Genomic DNA, 18,314 nt, shown 5'->3' with positions numbered 1-18,314 from the left:
AGGTAGTAAATCAACCACCTACAAAGCTAGTAGGAAGGTTAAAAGACAAAAGTAGTAAAATCATCTATATCCACAATAGTCAGTTAAGGGATACACAAAACAATGTATAATATGATATCAAAAATAGTAATCATGAGGGGAGGAGGGTACAAATGCAGTGTTATTAAAATGTGTTTGAAATTAGGAGATCAGCAACTTAAAATAATCAAGAATATATATAGAGTGCATATATGAACCTCATGGTAATGACAAGCCAAAAATCTATAATAGATACACAAACAAAAAAGAGAAAGAATTCCAAACATAACACTAAAGACAGTCATCAAATCACAAGGGAAGAGAACAAAAGAAGAAGGAAACAACAAAGAACTACAAAAACACCTTCCCCAAAATTAACAAAATGGCAACAAAATGGCAATACATACATACCTATCAATAATTACTTTAAATGTAAATGGACTAAATGCTCCAATCAAAAGACATAGAGTGGCTGAATGAATACAAAAACAAAAGCAAGGCCTGTATATATGCTGCCTCACTTCAGATTTAGAGACACAAATAGACTGAAAGTGAGAGGATGAAAAACGGTATCCAATGCAAATGGTAACCAAGAGAAAAATGGAGTAGCAATACTTATATCAGACAAAATAGACTTTCAAACAAAGACTGTTTCAAGAGACAAAGAAGGAAATTACATAATGATCAAGGGATCAAGCCAAGAAGAAGATATAACAATTGTAAATATATACGCACCCAATATAGGACCAACTAAATACATAAAGCAAATATTAACAGACATAAAGGGAGAAACTGACAGAAACACATAATAGTAGGGGACTTTAACACCCCAACTTACATCAGTGGATTGATAATCTAAACAGAAAATCAACAAGGAAACACTGGCCTTAATGACACATTACCCAGATGAACTTAGTAGATATATATAGAACATTCCATCCAAAAGCAGCAGAATGCACCTTTTTTTTTTTAAATGCACAAGTAAGACAGATTACATGCTAGGCCACAAAATAAGCTCAGTAAATTGAAGAAAATTGAAATCATATCAAGCATCTTTTCCAACTACAACACTATGAGACTAGAAATCAACTACAAGAAAAAAAATGCAAACAGCACAAACACATGGAGGCTAAACAATATGCTACTAAACAACGAATGGATCACTGAAGAAATCAAAGAAGAAATAAAAAAATACCTGGAGACGAATGAAAATGAAAACAATGATCCAAAATCTATGGGATGCAGCAAAAGCAGTTCCAAAATGGAAGTTTATAGTGATACAAGCCTACCTCAGGAAACAAGAAAAATCTCAAACAAACTAACCTTATGCCAAAACCAAAACAAAACAAAACAAAACCTAGAAAAAGAAGAACAAATAAAACCTAAAATTACTAGAAGGAAAGAAATCATAAAGATCAGAGCAGAGATAAATGAAATAGAGACTAAAAATGGAAAGATCAAGAAAATAAGAGCTTGTTCTTTGAAAAGATAAACAAAATTGATAGACCTTTAGCCAGACTCATCAAGAAAAAAAGAGAGGTACCAAATTAATAAAATACAGAAATGAAAAAGAAGTTACAACTGACACCACAGAAATACAAAGGATCATAAGAGATTACTGCAAACAACTATATGCCAATAAAATGGACAACCAAATGAAATGGACAAATTCCTAGAAATGGACAATCTCCCAAGAAGAAATAGAAAATATGAACAGACCAATCACTAGTAAGAAACTGAATCAATAAACAAACAAACAAAAAAACCTCCCAACAAACAGAAGTCTGGGATCAGATAGCAACACAGCTGAATTCTACCAAACATTTAGAGGAGAGCTAACCCTTATCCTTCTCAAAATATTCCAAAAATATTTCAGAGGAAGGAACACTTCTGAACTTATTCTATGATGCCAGCATCACCCTGATACCAAAACCTGACAAAGATATCACACATACATAAAGAAAATTATAGGCCAATATAATTGATGAAGTTAGTCACAAAAATTCTCAACAAAATGTCACCAAACCAAATCCAATAATACCTTAAAAGGCTCATACACCATGATCAAGTGGGATTTATCCCAGGGATGCAAGGATGGTTCAATATCCACAAATCAATCAATGTAATACACCACATTAACAAATTAAAGTATGAAAACCACATGATCATCTCAATAGATGCAGAAAAAACTTCTGACAAAATGCAATATCCATTTATGATAAAAACTCTACAGAAAGTGGGTATAGAGGGAACATATCTCAAAATAATTAAGGCCATATATGATAAGCTCACAGCTAATATCATACTCAGCAGTAAAAAGCTGAAAGAATTTCCTCTAAGATCAGGAACAAGACAAGGATGCCCACTCTTACCAGTTTTATTCAACATAATATTGGAAGTCCTAACCACAGCAATCACACAAGAAAAATAAAAAAGAGGAATCCAAATTGGAAAGGAAGAAGTAAAACTGTCACTGTTTGCAGATGATGTGATACTACACATAGAAAATCCTAAAGATGTCACCATGAAACTTCTAGAGTTCATCAGTAAATGATGATCAGCAAATGATCAGTAAATTCAGTAAAGTTGCAGTATACAAAATTAATGTACAGAAATCTATTCCCTTTCTATACACCGAAAACAAAAGGTGTCAGAAGGTGAAATTATAGAAACAATCTCAATTACAATCACATCCAAAAAATACTTAGAAATAAACCTACTTAAGGAGGTAAAAAATCTGTACTTGGAAAATTATAAGACAATGATAAAAGAAACTGCAGACATACACAATTAAATGGAAAGACATACTGTGTTCATGGATTGGAAGAATCAATACTGTTAAAATGACCATAGTACCCAAGGCAATCTACAGATTTAATATAAGCCCTATCAAAATACCAATGGCATTTTTCACAGACCTAGAACAAATAACTTTAAAATTTGTATGGAAACACAAAAGAACACAAATCACCAAAACAACCTTGAGAAAGAGGAACAAAGCTGTAGGTATCACACTCCCTGGCTTCAGACTATACTACGAATCTATAGTAATCAAAACAACACGGTACTGGCAAAAAAATAGGCATATAGATCAATGGAACAGAATAGAGAGCCCAGAAATAAACCCATGCACTTATGGTCAATTCATCAACAACAAAGGAGGCAAGAATATACAATGGAAAAAAGATTTTCTCTTCAATAAGTGCTGCTGGGGAAACTGAACAGCTACAGGTATAGGAATGAAATTAGAACATTTTCTCACACCATATACAAAAATAAACTCAAAATAGATTAAAGGCCTAAATGTAAGACCAGAAACCATAAAAGTTCTAGAAGAAAACATAGGCAGAACATTCTTTGATATAAATCATAGCAATATTTTTTTGGATCTGTCTCCAAAGGCAAAGGAAACAAAAGCAAAAATAAACAAATGGGACCTGATTAAACTTAAAAGCTTTTGCACAGCAAAGAAAACATTTGACAAAACAAAAAGACAACCTACAGAGTGGGAGAAACTATTTGCAAATGATATGACCAATAAGGGGTTAATATACAAAAAGGAAAAATATATATATATATATCTCATACAACTCAATATCAAAAAGAAAAACCAACAAATGACCCAACTGAAAAATGGGCAGAAGATCTGAATAGACATTTTTCCAAAGAAGACATATAGATGGCAAACAGGCACATGAAGCAATGCTCAACATCACTAATCATTAGAGAAATGCAAATCAAAATCACAATGAGCTAACACCTCACACCTGTCACAATGGCTATCATCAAAAAGACCACAAACAACAAATGTTGGTGAGGATGTAACTTGGTGCAGTCACTGTGGAAAATATGGAGGGTCCTCAGAAAACTAAAAATAGAACTATGATATTATCTAGCAATTCCACTCCTAGGCATATATCCAAAGAAAATGAAAACACTAATTCGAAAAGATGCATGCACCCAAAGTTCATAGCAGCATTATTTACAATAGCCAAGATATGGAAGCAACCTAAGTGTCCATCAACAGAAGAATGGATATACATGTGTGTGTGTATACACACACACCCACACACCCACACACACACATAGTGAAATACTACTCATTTATAAAAAAGAATGAAAGTTTGCCATTTGCAACAACATGGATGGACCTGTAGGATATCATGCGTAGTGGAATAAGTCAGACAGAGAAAGGCAAATACTTGTATGTTATCACTTATATGTGGAATCTAAAAAATAAAGCAAACTAAATAAAATGAAGCTATAATTGCAAAACAAAATTAACAAAGGCCAATTTTTATCAATTGTCATTTAATCAACCAAGCAATCAAAATAAAAGGTACCTCAAAAGTCCCATAAAAAAAAATAAAGCAAACTAATGAATATAACAAAAAAGAAACAGACTCACAGATATAGAGAACAAACTAGTGGTTATCAGTGGGGAGAGGGAAATGGGGAGGGACAAGATAGGGGTAGGGGATTAAAAGGTAAAAACTACTATGTACAAAATAAATAAGCTACAAAAATATATTACACAGCACAGGGATATAGCCAATAGTTTATAGCTATAAATGGAGTATAATCTATAACAATTTTGAATCACTATGTTGTACTAATTTACTGTAAATCAACTATACCTCAATTTTAAAAAAGACAAATATTCCTCTGGGGGGAAAGAAGGCTACACCCTCTAGGTAAGACATGCTTCCTCCCTTCAGCTAGCTTAGTGATAATTGAGGTAATATGGATTAAAAACTGATGAAGTTTAAATGAATGACTGATTATCCTGTGATACATGTAGGCTACAAAAAATACTTAGTAACTTGTTCCTGAAGAAGGTATGTTGTGAGGTTGGCAGTTCTGGTCTAAGCAAAGAAAGTTTCCAAAGGAAACTATTTTAAACATTTATTTTATATAGCCCTTAATTTTGCTTATTATTTTATTTTTAAAATACACTTTTCTGATTATGGAAAAAATACATGCTTGTAACATAAAAGTTAGACTGCATAGAAGTGGGTAAAGATTATAATACAATTGCATATAATTCAACCACTCCCAGATTGCATGTGCTAAAAGCCAGAGAAGAGAGAAGAAGTGCCATACCTAGGGAAGTGTCTGTACACCAGTCAGGATGGGGAAGAGAAAGTCAGTACAAGCAGTGTAGAAAGGAGGTGCAGGTATGTGAGTTGAGTTCTCACTGTGAAATAATTGATGTTTTAAGACTTTTGAGAAGACCACCAAGTTTCAGTTAAACTTTGCATCCAAATCGCCTATTATTTAGAAAGATACACATGGGTTTTAAAACTCTTTATGTTTAATTGAACCCCGCTCCAATGCTGAAGGGAGATGACTTGTATGGAACTCAAGCCAGAGAAGTCGGCAAAAAGAAGAATATTCTGCATCCACAGCATATTTCTTTGACATGGCTTACAGCATTTTCTTTGTGTGGAGCACTGGGGCAGGTAAACATCATTCAGCTAGTAGATGGATTAAGGCAAATTTAGGAGTGATTCTACCTTGGTGGTGTACAAGAACAAAGAGCTCCGAGTGCTTTTTCAGAAATGCAGCTTGACTCTTCACATCGTTCCTGGGACTCTGCCATTCTCTTTAAGAACTGTCATTTAGAACTTTCCTTCCTCTGGCTATTCTTCCTCCTCTGTGTAGGCAGGATAAATGACACCAATTCCAGCACTGTCTTGAATGCTTTCTTTATTGAAGCCATAGTGATGCAAATTTTTCTAATCCGTGCATTATTTTGAAATATGTAGAAATATTGTCTTAATAACACCGGGCACTACTGAATAGGGAAATCATAAAGTTGAGTCATTGCACCAACAAAACTTGTATGCCCATCACATAATCAAATGCATCCTTTATGCTCCCTGATGAATCAGAGGCATCATTATTCATTAAAAAAAGAAAATGCATGGTTCATGGAGCTTGTCTTTCTCATGAACTTTCCCCCCTGAAGACAATATTCTGAAGATGCTATAGGAGAGTGCCAGCTGATAAATGCATGACCCATCAAGCTACATATTTCTTTCTGACAGTCCATTAGGTGGGATCTAAGGCCTAGGAGTTTGAAATGTACTTAATTATAATTATTTCATTGCCTGGAAGGGTGGCCTGAATGTTTGTAGTTTTAAGATGTTTTGTCATTCTCTAGAAAGAAACTATGTTGATTGTAGGGATACACAATAGAAGCTTCCAGGAGGATGTCAAGCTACAGAAAATCCCTGACCTCAGGAGGCCAGCTCAAATTCCCTAAGCTCTGTTCTGGCTCCCATCTGATGTAGAAGACTGCTGTGTGCTCTGAATAGGGTAATAATTAAATCCCAATGCTTTTAGCTGCAGTGATTTGTTTAGAAATTAAGGGTGCTTTAATGTGTATCATGTTAAAATAACACTACATATACGAATTTTAATATGTTTCTTAAAAATCTGAAAATACAGAACAGGCTATATCCATTCTATTTTCAAGTCAGGCACCCCAGGAGAACTGGGCTACCCTAAAATACATTTTATTTTCTATCTATAATTTTCTACATCATGCTTTAGTTACAAATATTTATTCCACAGAATTAATTTGCCACATTATTAAGAACAAACTTTTCAAGAAAAACAAAGCCTGTCATTTTCTAAAGAGCAAAAGGAGGAAACATAAGGAATACAAATTCATTTCTGGGCACAACTGCTCACAAAATGAGATGAATTTCACAAAGTATGCCCTAGAATTCATCATTTTAAGTCGCCTAGGTTGGTTTACATATCAATCCACTTCCCCAGCATCTCCCTCTGACCTGCCAGGCTTCAGTTATGCACAATGGCATAGAGACAGTCTGCTGAAAGGTCTATTCTTTCAAAATGTCACTCTTCACTGTGGAATATGTTTTATTAAGGGTAATGGGAAACGTGCAGGTCCGGTGGTGAGTTTGCTTTTCTTTCCTCAGATGAAATTTGAACACAGACTTAAAAGAGAAATTTGTCATTAAATTATAACAGCAGTGTGGGCTGGGGCTGGGTATCAGCCTTGTCTCCAAACAGAGGACTCCAGCCTAACTTCTTGAGGAGGTTGGCCATCACATCCGAGGATGGCCCCTGTCTGAGGCTGAGAATCACATAGTCAAGATGAAGCATTGCTTCAGAAAAACCTAATTAACAGGGAAAGGAGGAAAGTCACCATAATAGGAAAACTTTTTTTTAAGCAATTATGATCCATTAACATGACTCATATTGCATGCTTTCATAGAGATAGTAATATGCAGGTCAAGTAGTTTGACAACCGAGAGTCAGAGCCTTTAATGACATAATTGCCTAAAAGGTGGGAATTATTCCTCCCCAACATCAGACCTATATGAATTTCCTCTTATCTTAGTAAAAACCTTCAGTGGGTGGTTTTTGTTAACTCCTGTTTCCTCTACGAAATAACATGATTTCCAGGACAGGAAGGTTTGGAATCCTACATAACTATGTTAGATTCCAAACTTGGTACTAACAGTGCCAGCGTCATGGTAGTGTAACTTTATAAAGTTTTATGAACTTGAGTCTTTTTTTTATGAACTCTTTCCCTCTGGAGGCAAGGGTCAGAAGAGGGTCCCATGTTCAGGTTTTAATGTTTTGCAGTGGTTGTCTTGAAATTCTTCATAAATTTATTCTGAATTTGTGATTTGTTAAGCAAAGTCAGAGGGGACTATGGCACCTATGCCTCTCACAATGTCCTGCCTTCCTGGGACTGGTTCTCAGCTACCTGCTCTCTCTTCCCTGGTACCCAAGCCACACCCAGGCTTCCACTCCCATCTCTGCCCAGTGATCATGGTATATTCTGCCCCTGGCAGGGCCTGGGCAGGGGAGGGTCAGGGTCGGCTTGCATGTCCAGTACAACAAGTTATTGTGAGGGGCTCCAGTCACCTGTTGGAGTTTGCATGTATCACATGAGTAACCTCATACCCAAGCAAGGATAATGTTCTACAGCAAATAAAAAACAATGACAATTTGAGACAGAGACCGTAAAAGGAAAAGCTTTTTTTCCTACTTTTTGAACAAGGAGCCTACTTTTCATTTTGCACTTGGCCCCAGAAATTATATAGCTAGCCCTCACTATCAATATGATCTATGCAAAGCATGTTACAGTTATAAGCCTCAGTTTCCCCATAAAGAAAACAGAATAATAATGTTACCTATAACATAGAGTTGTAATAGGGATGAACATTTTTTAAATTCATGTAAAAGGCTTAACATAGTACCTGGTGCACTATCAAGGGGACTAATAACATTAGCTATTAGTTTTAAAAGTTATAAAGCAAACAAAAACATGCTTTGAGTTCATATAATTTTGTGAACAACAGAGTAAATACAAGACAAACTTGTAATTCAGGGTATCTCAGAAAATACAGGGTCTATGTTAAAAATATTTTGGCCCATAATTTCTTAAAGTTCAAACATATCAAACAAAAATGAATGTTTTCAGGGTTACTGAACACCTTGGCCTTTAAAGAACAAGAGAATCTTTCATTAAAAAAAAGAAAATAATTTATAAAATATAGAAAATATTAGGAAAAAGGACCTATTACGAAACAATTGCTAGGGGCTTCCCTGGTGGCACAGTGGTTGAGAGTCTGCCTGCCGATGCAGGGGACACGGGTTCGTGCCCCTGTGCGGGAAGATCCCACATGCCGCGGAGTGGCTGGGCCCATGAGCCATGGCCGCTGAGCCGGCGCGTCCGGAGCCTGTGCTCCACAACGGGAGAGGCCACAACAGTGAGAGGCCTGCGTAGCGCAAAAAAAAAAAAAAAAGAAACAATTGCTAGAACATCACTCCCCTGTGCCTGGAACCACATGGAGAGAACATATGATGCAAAGGTCGTGGATCTAGGGTGTCCGGCCTCAAAGGAAGGCCAGTGCACCCCTGGGTGACAGTGAGCCCCTCATTCTCCACATTTAGAGGATTCTCAAGGAAAATGTTCCAGCCTGAGCTATAACTAATCTCTAAAAACAATTTGCATAGAGGAAATGGACAGGGAAGGAAAGGGTTAAGAAAAGAATAAGAATGATTTGCTAATTTCTTATGTAGAAAAGTAAAGTGTCCACTTTCTATAATTTTGGGGGGAAATTTTTAACGTGTTATGTATGAGCATACCCCCTACAAAATTCCAGGAGTCATTTCATACTCTATCCCATCCTGAGAATGATTTCTTAATTAGAACAAAACTCCCTTGCCCCTCCAGGAATTACATTAAACTTCTTAGAGGCATTCAGAATGAACCAGACCCTCAGGCGGGGCATCATCCAGTACCAGAATCATGGCAACTTTCTGGTTCACAGAGCTCTGGGCCCTCCATGCCTCTTCGCCAGTGACCCTTTAAGGACACTCTACAGGCAACACCATTGGCCAAACCCATGAGAAGGAAAGCTATGACTCCTTTTTTAGATTTATTGCCACTATTGCTAGACTGTAATAGAAGATGAAATCGCCTGTTAAATAATGCCCACCTTCTACATAAAACTCATAAAAAAGATTTTTATTTACCTACAGTGTGATAAAAGCAAGAAAAATATAACAGAAAAAGTATGCCATAAAACACATCTAAAAAAAGAATAAATCTAATATTCAGAAATTATTTTCCCTGAAGTGAAATTAGTATCTTATTGGAATTAATCTATTCCAGTTTAGTGTTTTTAAACATACTATATTTACCTCTGTTATACTTTCATGTTCTGCCCACTACTTTGTAAACATATGCCTCTTCTTGAGATTTTTAAACCCTTGAAAGACAAGTATCATTTCTAAATGATCATTGTACCTTCCACATCAGTTTCTAGTTTGATACTTGATACACATACAGTGTAGATTAATGCTTGAATACTTGAACTGTTATTCCCTAAGCAAAAGCTTTTCATTATTAACAATATTAAAAAATAGCCCCACCTTGTTATTGATTAATATTAATTATAACTAGAGCTTTCTTACAGCTTAATGTTATCCAAACTTCGACATCCATTTTCCTAAATTCAGTTTACTTCTTAGGAGAGACAGCATGGTATAGAACACTGGATCGCAAAGAGTGGTCCTCAGATGAGCAAACATCAGCATCACCCAGGTATGATGTTAGGAATGCAAATTCTTGGGTCCCAGCCCAGACCTACTGAATCACAAGCTATGGAATGAGGTTCAGAAATCTGTGTCTTAACAAGCCCTCTGTGTGATCCTCATGCACACTAAGGTTTAAGGATGAATCATGTAGAGTAAGAAACAAATTATGGCAAAGTGACCTGAGTTCTAGTCCCAGCCCATACCTGGTTTTATAAATTTGTGCAAATTATTGCACCTCGTTAAGTACCCATTTCCTTCTCTGAAAAATTAAGGATAATAATTCCTCTTTCATGGGCTTGCCATAAAGATTATATACGATAGTTTGCTAGGAGTCTGACACATAATAAGCGCTCAATAAATGGTAGTCATTGCCAGAAGATGGTTCATTCTGAAAGGTCTCACAAATGCCTAATCTGTTTACTCATATCTCATATGACTTTTCAGCAGCTAATATATCATCCCAAGCTGAGAATCAGAAATAACAGTTATTATAGCTTTTACATTTGGAAAAAGTGTTCCTGATACAATTAGCTTTTTGCAACTAAAGAAGCTGTTAGAGTCTATTTGTTAAGTACTAACCAAACACTCCTTTTTACAGCATATCAGTGACTAGCCCTAGACTTTGTATAAGGCACAGATTAGGCACTCTAAGTGGACAAGCCATTCCCAGGGAAATCCAGACAGTGGTAAGCAATGAATAAAACTGAATACTCTAGATAAAGAATACCTGGGTTTTTTCAGCAAGACTAACAGGAAAAATTACTCTAAATCCTCACCTTCTAATTGTTTCCTCTGTTAGAAAACAAATCTCTTGTTCTCTTGTGTATTGTGCTATATAACTGACAGGAAAAAGGGTAATAAAAAAAAAAAAAAAAGAATTGTTTTGGAAAGGGCCACTTCCTTGGCAGACTTACCAGGCTATTATACTGTTATGGAGCTGAACTTACCCCAAGGCATTAATTACCAGAAATGACCACCTGGAGGCTGGGCGGCCCCTTTGTTCTGTGTCTCCGGTTGCACAGCTCTGTGATGAAAACCCTCACCATCTGTGGTAACCACCAGCAGCAGCAAGGTAATGAGATCAAATCATTCCCCTTGCACTTTAGCCTGTCTGGGTGAGACAAAGGCTTGGCAATGAGAATATGGCATTAAATTTAATTTAGACTTCTGGAGTTTAGACTTTTGTTTTCATCAATAAAATAAATGTTTAAATTTAAAGCCACTTGCAGAGGCAAAAACAATGAAACATTGACTTATTAGTTTCCTCATAACACTAGGTTCTTGCCAGTGCATTGATTCCTAACAAAAGCAAGAAAAATTAAAATGGCAAGTATTATCTATTATCCTTTTAAAAGATATATTCTGGTCCATGTGTCCAGTGATCTTATACACATAAGTTGTACTTTTTTGGATGTTTATAATATTCATCTTTGAGTTTGTGAATAATATTGCAATTATGTTGAACTTAAATGATAGGTTTGCATTTGCTAAGCAGAAGATACTGTCTGGACTAAATGACTTTTTAAAGACTTTCCTAATGAGCAGTGGTATTCAATATGTTGGGAGCCATGAGCACCACATGTATCAAAATGCTAGCTATTAAAAGAGGTTTCCTTAATTAAAAGGAATTAAATTATCTTTAAAGGAGCCACATTATCAAATAAACACATCACAGTGATATGGTGGAGGAGACAGCTCATTGCAGGTGTTAAAGAAGTGACTGGAGAGGAGATCAATTAGTTTCTTATTTTCTTCCTCCTCCTCCCTCCATCAGCTGATTTATTTGCTTCTAAGTTGACATCAATACAGATGCCTCATCTTCATTTTGACCCTAGCTTGTGGTCAAGGTCTGAATTTGCCTTTGGCAGTTCTGATTCCACAATCATCCCAGGTTACTCCATCACCTCGGACTTGCACATCACCATTCCATATCGTAGACTACAAATATTTTAAACATGAGTTAATTGTACTATGTGTTTTAACAACTATGCAAATTAACATTACACATATGCCGGGGCTTCCCTGGTGGCGCAGTGGTTGGGAATCCACCTACCAATGCAGGGACACAGGTTCGAGCCCTGGTCGGGGAGGATCCCGCATGCCATGGAGCAACTAAGCCCGTGCGCCACAACTACTGAGCCTGTGCTCTAGAGCCCATGAGCCACAAATACTGAGCCCATGTGCCACAACTACTGAAGCCCGTGCACCTGGAGCCCATGCTCTGCAACAAGAGAAGCCACTGCAATGAGAAGCCTGCGCAATGCAACGAAGAGTAGCCCCTGCTCGCCACAATTAGAGAAAGCCCACGCGCAGGAACAAAGACCCAATGCAGCCAAAAATAAATAAATAAATAAATAAATTAAAAGAATAAACATTACACATATGCCAAGGGAAAGACTAAAAGACAGAAAGCCTAAAAAAAGAAAACAGTACTGAAGGCAAGTAAAAACCTACATGCTGTATAATCTATTATTTCATAATTCCATGAAAGTTTCCTTACAAAATGCATAGCATTTGCCATCACATTATTTGTTGAATATAAGTGATGATTGACTTTAGGTCTTATTAGACTGCTTAGTTGGCTGCTTGTACATGTACTGTCACTACGGTTATAGGAAGAGTGTACGTGCATGATTATAAGACATCTAAATAAGCCTCATTATTTTGTGGGCTAATGTATTTCTGTTTTAACATTTATCTACCAAGCTGGATGAAAATGAACATGTAACACAACATCCTTAACTAAAATATTATTGAACAATGACAGAAGTTTATAAAATTTAATAGCTATTATTTTCATTATTAAAAGGACTTTTATATATATATATATATATATATATATATATATATATATATATTTTTTTTTTTTTTTTGTGCTATGCGGGCCTCCCTCTGCTGTGGCCTCTCCCGTTGCGGAGGACAGGCTCCGGACGCGCAGGCTCAGCGGCCATGGCTCACGGCCCCAGCCGCTCTGCGGCATAGTGGGAGCCTCCCAGACCGGGGCACGAACCCGGTTCCCCTACATCGGCAGGCGGACGCGCAACCGCTGCGCCACCAGGGAAGCCCTAAAAGGACTTATATTTTTAAGATCAAGGAGTGTTTTATCTCAGTGTTCTGCAACTAACTAATTACCAGGGGCATTGGACAAACCTTAAATAATAAATTTTTAATAAATCTTCAATAAATTATTTTTTTCTGTCTAAAAAGTAACATGTATGTTTATTGTTAAAAACTTGGAAAACAAGTAAAACATAGAGAATAAAAAGAACCTACACTTCTACCACCTAAAAATACTCTCTCACATATTGTATATGTAGCTCATTCTTGCATATCATTTCCATACTTTTCAAATAATGGACATCATACTTCCTCTAGGAAGGCTTCTCTGTCCCCTTCATCCTGACTAGAACAGTTTCCTCTCCCAGGAAATCCATATTTCCCTCATTTCCTTACCCCATTTTACTCTAGGCATTTATTGAAAGGTTTGCCCATCCATCTCTACTAAGAATTCTAAATGAAAGATGTCAGGTAGCTCCTCTTTGTAGCCAGCACCAAGTGTTCTGCATCTGTAAACATTAAACCCAGGATTGTTAAAAGAACAAATGAATAAGTGAGTTCAATTGTGTATATCCAACTTTTTTCATGTAACATTATATCACAAGAATTGTCCCATGTCATTAAACTTTTTCAGAAATTTCATTTTTTGAGGTATACGATTTCATCACATGGCTATATTGTAATTTCTTTAACCTTTTTATATTATTAATCATCCCTCCCTTTCTTTGCTATTGTAAAAAGCACACTGTTATAGCAAAGAAATCACTACAGCAGAGAAACTGAAAGTATGAATCTTATCATTAAAAAATGGAGGAGGGGGCACTATTAACAATAGAGGGTGTGTTAGATGATATTTTTGAATTAATGTTAAATGTCCTACCTGTAAAGATGGCATGTGCTTAAGCAGGAGAATGTTCTTATTCTTTGTAATACATGCTGAAATATTTGGGGGGTTATATATATATAGAGAGAGAAAGAGAACAAATGTTGCAAAAATTTAACAACTGGTAATTCTGATTGAGTAGGTGAATGATTCATTGTACTCAGCTCTCAACATTTCTATAGACTTAAAATTTTCAATTAGGGGAGAAAATTATAGACCTTGAATTTCTACCCACCTAGGTTTTAATCCCAGTTTCACCATTTATTAATTGTGTAATCATTAGTAAATTAACTTCACTGAGCCCATTTTCTTACCAATAAAATAGAGGCAATAATAGTAAATATCTTACGGAACTGTTTTGAGAACGATTATATGGGATAATACATTTAAGAAATTTATCATAGTTCCTATTGTATAGTAAGTGCCTTATAAGGTCAGCTATTATGAATATCATTATACATAAATGTTTGTCTATATTTTGCATTATTTAGGCTATCATAATTTTTTTTTTAGGTTAGAATCCCAAAGTGCAATTACTAAGTCAAAGTGCACAGGCAGTTTTGAGGCTTTCTGACTGATACTAACAAACTGCTTTCTTTCCAAATAGGTTGGATCAGTTTATAAACTGATTTTTTAAAAGTAAAGATAGTAAATAACTAGTTGCATTAATTGACTGCTATCTTAATATGTCTTAATTATGATCAGTGTCAAATAAATATTTTCAAATCTTACTGCCATCCCTAAATTTGAGAAGCAAGGCTGACATTCACTGGACTTGCTTAAAAATAAGAGAGTAGGATGAGGATTGTTATCAATTCTTAAATATCCTGAATTTAACAGTTTCTGAGTGTTGTGTATTGTACCCATATTTTTCTTGATTTTCCTATTTCTGATTATTCTGCTTTGAAATGAACATTACTTATAATCATTAGTAAGAGAAAAAGGGATTCACTTTTCTCAAAGCAATTTTTTGTGAATTTTATTTATTTTTTATACAGCAGGTTCTTATTAATTATCTGTTTTATACATATTAGTGAGTATATGTCAATCCCAATCTCCCAATTCATCCCCCACCACCACCACCACCCGCCACTCCCCCCCATTGGAGTCCATACGTTTGTTCTCTACACCTGTGTCTCTATTTCTGCCCTGCAAACTGGTTCATCTGTACCATTTTTCTAGGTTCCACATATATGCGTTAATATACGATATTTGTTTTTCTCTTTCTGACTTCCTTCACTCTGTATGACAGTCTCTAGATCCATTCAATTCTCTAAAAATGACCCAATTTTGTTCCTTTTTATGGCTGAGTAGTATTCCATTATATATATATGTACCACTTCTTTATCCATTCATCTGTCAATGGACATTTAGGTTGCTTCCAAGACCTGGCTATTGTAAATAGTGCTGCAATGAATATTGGGGTGCATGTGTCTTTTTGAATTATGGTTTTCTATGGCTATATGTCCAGTAGTGGGATTGCTGGGTCATATGGTAATTCTATTTTTCATTTTTTAAGGAACCTCCAGACTGTTCTCCATAGTGGCTGTATCAATTTACATTCCCACCAACAGTGCAAGAGGGTTCCCTTTTCTCCACACCCTCTCCAGCATTTGTTGTTTGTAGAGTTTCTGATGATGCCCATTCTAACTGCTGTGAGGTTATACCTCACTGGAGTTTTAATTTGCATTTCTCTAATAATTAGTGATGTTGAGAAGCTTTCCTTGTGCTTCTTGGCCATCTGTATGTCTTCTTTAGAGAAATGTCTATGTAGGTCTTCCGCCCATTTTTGGATTGGGTTGTTTGTTATTTTTAATATTGAGCTGCTTGAGCTGTTTATATATTTTGGAGATTAATCCTTTGTCTGTTGATTAGTTTTCAAATATTTTCTCTCATTCAGAGGGTTGTCTTTTCGTCTTGTTTGTAGTTTCCTTTGCTTTGCGAAAGCTTTTAAGTTTCATTAGGTCCCATTTGTTTATTTTTGTTTTTATTTCCATTACTCTAGGAGGTGGATCAAAAAATATCTTGCTGTGATTTATGTCAAAGAGTGTTCATCCTATATTTTCCACTAAGAGTTTTATAGTGCCCAGTCTTACATTTAGGTCTCTAATCCATTTTATTTTTGTGTATGGTGTTAGGGAGTGTTCTAATTTCATTCTTTTACATGTAGCTGTCCAGTTTTCCCAGCACCACTTATTAAAGAGACTGTCTTTTCTCGATTGTAAATCCCTGCCTCCTTTGTCATAGATTAGTTGACCATAGGTGTGTGGGTTTATCTCTGGGCTTCTACCCTGTTCCATTGATCTATATTTCTGTTTTTGTGCCAGTACAAAATTGTCTTGATTACTGTAGCTTTGTAGTATAGTCTGAAGTCAGGGAGTCTGATTCTTCTAGCTCCGTTTTTTTCCCTCAAGACTTCTTTGGCTATTTGGGGTATTCTGTGTCTCCATACAAATTTTAAGATTTTTTGTTCTAGTTCTGTAAAAAATGTCACTGGTAATTTGATAGGGATTGCACTGAATCTGTAGATTGCTTTGGGTAATATAGTTATTTTCACAATATTGATTCTTCCAATCCAAGAACATGGTATATCTTTCCATCTGTTTGTGTCATCTTTGATTTCTTTCATCAGTGTCTTATAGTTTTCTGAGTACAGGTCTTTTACCTCCTTAGGTAGGTTTATACCTGGGTATTTTATTCTTTTTGTTGCAATGGTAAATGGGATTGTTTCCTTAATTTCTCTTTCTGATCTTTCGTTGTTAGTGTATAGGGATGCAAGAGATTTCTGTGCATTCATTTTGTATCCTGCAACTTTACCAAATTCATTGATTAGGTCTAGTAGTTTTCTGGTGGCATCTTTAGGATACTCTATGTATAGTATCATGTCATCTGCAAAAAGTGACAGTTTTACTTCATTTCTCCAATTTGTATTCCTTTTATTTCTTTTTCTTCTCTGATTGCCATGGTTGGACTTCCTAAACTATGTTGAATAATAGTGGTGAGAGTGGACATCCTTGTCTTGTTCCTGATCTTAGAGGAAATGCTTTCAGTTTTTCATCACTGAGAATGATGTTTGCTGTGGGTTTGTTGTATATGGCCTTTATTATGTTGAAGTAGGTTCCATCTATGCCCACTTTCTGGAGAGTTTTTATCATAAATAGGTGTTGAATTTTGTCAAAAGCTTTTTCTGCATCTATTGAGATGATCATATGGTTTTTATCTTTCAGTTTGTTAATATGGTGCATCACATTGATTGATTTGCATATATTGAAGAATCCTTGCATCCTTGGGATAAATCCCACTTGATCATGGTGTATGACCCTTTTAATGTGTTGTTAGATTCTGTTTGCTAGTATTTTGTTGAGAATGTTTGCATCTATATTCATCACTGATATTGGTCTGTAATTTTTGTTTTTTGTAGTATCTTTCTCTGGTTTTGGTATCAGGGTGGTGGTGGCCTCATAGAATGAGTTTGGGAGTATTCCTTCCTCTGCAGTTTTTTGGAAGAGTTTGAGAAGGATGGGTGTTAGCTCTTCTCTAAATGTTTGGTAGAATTCACCTGTGAAGCCATCTGGTCCTGGAATTTTGTTTGTTGGAAGATTTTTAATCACAGTTTCAGTTTCATTACTTGTGATCGGTCTGTTCCTATTTTTTATTTCTTTCTGGTTCAGTCTTGGAAGGTTATACCTTTCTAAGAATTTGTCCATTTCTTCCAGGTTGTCCATTTTATTGGCATAGAGTTGCTCGTAATAGTCTCTCATGATCCCTTGTATTTCTGCGGTGTCTGTTGTAACTTCTCCTTTTTCATTTCTAATTTTATTGATTTGAGTCCTCTCCCTCTTTTTCTTGAGGAGTCTGGCTAAAGGTTTATCAATTTTGTTTATCTTCTCAGAGAACCAACCTTTAGTTTTATTGATCTTTGCATATCAATTAAATCTATCTGGTCTATTGTGTCATTTAAAGCTTGTGTTTCCTTATTAATCTTCTGTCTGGATGACCTGTCCATTGGTGTAAGTGATGTATTAAAGTCCCCACTTTTATTGTGTTACTGTCGATTTCCTCTTTATAGCTGTTAGCAGTTGCCTTATGTATTGAGGTGCTCCTATGTTGGGTACATATATATTTATAATTGTTTTATCTTCTTGGATTAATCCCTTGATCATTATGTAGTGGCCTTCCTTGTCTCTTGTAGCATTCTTTATTTTAAAGTCTATTTTATCTGATATGAGTATTGCTACTCCAGCTTTCTTTTGATTACCATTTGCAT

The sequence above is a fragment of the Physeter macrocephalus genome, chromosome 2 (assembly GCF_002837175.3).
Source record: "Physeter macrocephalus isolate SW-GA chromosome 2, ASM283717v5, whole genome shotgun sequence".
Lineage (NCBI taxonomy): Eukaryota > Metazoa > Chordata > Mammalia > Artiodactyla > Physeteridae > Physeter > Physeter macrocephalus.
The sequence above is the reverse complement of the archived record's forward strand: the minus strand, read 5'-3'. Positions refer to the sequence as shown.